The 2,748-nt window shown below is 36.4% G+C and overlaps 1 non-coding gene across 1 annotated transcript; it reads left to right on the forward strand.

Moving 5' to 3' along the window:
* Positions 1 to 1,297: 1,297 nt before the first annotated feature.
* LOC127134087 (small nucleolar RNA R71) lies at positions 1,298 to 1,404 on the forward strand. Its single transcript, XR_007807858.1, has one exon. It is a non-coding gene; the product is annotated as a small nucleolar RNA R71 (small nucleolar RNA).
* The last annotated feature ends 1,344 nt before the right edge of the window (positions 1,405 to 2,748 follow it).

Genomic DNA, 2,748 nt, shown 5'->3' on the forward strand with positions numbered 1-2,748 from the left:
TATTAAGGGGTATTACATTGATACTCGATCCTAAATCACATACAGCATGTGGAATCTTTACCCCACCCGTTGTGAAAGAGATGGTAAACTTACTTGGATATTTCAGCTTTGGTGGCATTGTTTGGGGCAATGTCGTATCGCATTTCGCAATCATGTTTACTCACTCTTTTTCCATATTCTACTTTGTACCATTTAACAATGCCTTCATAAGTTTAGAAAACTTGGGAATTAGCTCTAAAACTTCATGAAAAGAAATACTTACCTGAAGCTTACTCAACATCTCTTTAAACCTGACAAACAACCGTGCCTCATCTCCCTATAGTGGTTTCTTCTTAATGATTGGGTATGGAAATTTTATGTAGTCGGGTAGCTCATGAGTTTTTGTTTATTAATTTCTAAATGGTGATCTCTTCTCAGCTTGGTCACTCTGATTTTTACTTTCCTCCTTCTCAGTCCCTACTTCTTCCTCTTCAATCAAGTCATTTCCCACTATTTCATCCTCACCCCTGTTGGTGATTACCTCAAAACATGTTTATAAAGCCTTGCAAGTCTCATTTTTAGGATTATCCACAGTGTTACATGTAAATCCTCCACTAGAACTAGGTAAAACGATTATTTGCCGAGATATCCGACCAATTTGCATCTCCAGATTTTTTATAGACGCGTCATGGTTCTTACTCATTATTTATGTTGTTTATTTACCTGTTTAAAACTGATCTTGGTGGTCTGTATGAATTTTTGTAGTGTCTTTTCAAGTGGTGAATGTTTCTTTTGGATCAAAGCTTGTTGATTTTGCTGAACACCTTGATTATCACTTGTATTATGATTATTGCTCCATCTGAAATTTGGGTGATCCTTCCATCTGAAATTGTAGGTGTTAGAGTAATTGTTATTTTTTTGGAAATTTAAAATTTGAGTTTCTTCACTCAATCCTTCCAAAAAGCACCTTCCATTTGCATGACCCTCTCCATAAAAATTACATCTCAACACTTATTTCTAACTCACAATAGTTTTACTCAAGCTGCTTTCAACTTGCTTTTTATTTAATAATTCAATTTGTGCTAACAATGCAGTATGAGTACCAATAGATAACATACCTTTTGGTGTTCCTACCGTTTCAATTTTTACTGACCTTTCACTCTTTGAACAATATTCATTCAAGCACATATTTTCTATCAGGTCTTTAACTTGTGGTTTGGTTATTATTCTGATCGTGCCTCCCGCAGAAGCATCTAGAAACATGTGTGTTTGACTCGTGAGACCTTTGATAAAACTATGCATTTGCTCCATGTTATTCATGTTATGATTTGCGCACATGCGTAATAAAATTTTAAACCTTTCCCATGAGTCATACAAAGATTCAGTTTCATGCTGCTCAAAATTTGGGATTTCAACTCTTCACTCAGCAAAGAGAGTGGTGGTGAATAATCTCTCCAAGAATTTGTTTTCCATCTCTTTCCATGTCTGTATAGTTCCATTTGGAAGGCAAAGCAACAAATCTTTAGCTCTTCCAATCAGTGAGAACCCAAACAACCTCAACTTGACTTGATCTTTCGTGACCTCAGTTGGCCTGCACATCGAGGTTGTTTCGTAGAAGCGAGCAAGATGCTCCCACTTATCTCTAATTGCGTTTCCATTGAATGAATTGTCTCTCAAACCCGAAAGCACATAATTCTTTATGTCAAAGTTAGCGGGGTTTGCCGGTACAAACCCTCTAGAAACATGTCCTCAGTGAGTCCTTTTGCAGTAGTCCCCCATAATAGGTGGTGGTACGAATGCCATGATGATTTCCTCTTCAGAGTCCGGAGAAATCAATGAATTGTCTTTGACAAAGGTCCTTTGAGTTGTAGTCACTTCTCTAACCTCTCTCCTGATGGCACGTGCAGTCCTTTCAATTTTGGGATCAAACGGTGTCAATGTCGATCCTGAGTTGCACATACACAAACAAGAAATACCTCAGTAGCATTGTAGTTAAACAATTTATGAGAAAACAAAAACAAAATAAACAAACATTGCATAAGTGTTGCCTTGTTGAAATTATCAATAGTCCCCGGAAGCGGCGCCAAAAACTTGATGACTTCTAGACAAGTGTATCGATAGTGTCGTAGTAATAAAAAGATATTGATTTTACAGGTAATGCTATTTAATAAAATAATAGTTGTGCAAGTATAAAGAGTAACAAATAGGGGGTTGTGTTTGGATGCGAAAATTAAAAGTTGTTCTAAAATAATACGTGTAAGACCCCAATTTTGACCCTAAGATCCCTCATGCTTTCTCATCATATGCATAAGCATTGGGATCACATATTGGCATCCTCCTTACCCCTCATTCACTGGGTTTGCATTAGGAGAGATCACCAAGCACCATTTGATTGTATCATACTTTGCATCTTTATCATTCACTAACCAAAATACCAAAAAAAATATATGTCTTTGTATACACTAACTCTTTTGTAGGTAGGGCATGTGCTCACCTTTGATCTATCAAGCAAACATCTAGGGTTTAAGACTGCTGGTTCTTGTGTTGGCAACAATTTTGGTAAAACCTAGAGTGTTCATAATTGTCACATGTGTTGTCTTAACATAAGATAACATGTACCTGCTGGATGTTTAAAATGTGATTATGCAGGATTTTACTAAGATGTCAGACCCGATGTCATGACATCTGTATATAGAACATTCAGTCTGAATGTTATATATTATGTGATTGCATTTTGAATGCAAATCTATGTTTGATTGATGAGATGAT

This window comes from Lathyrus oleraceus, chromosome 3 (assembly GCF_024323335.1).
Source record: "Lathyrus oleraceus cultivar Zhongwan6 chromosome 3, CAAS_Psat_ZW6_1.0, whole genome shotgun sequence".
In the NCBI taxonomy this organism is placed as follows: Eukaryota; Viridiplantae; Streptophyta; class Magnoliopsida; order Fabales; family Fabaceae; genus Lathyrus; species Lathyrus oleraceus.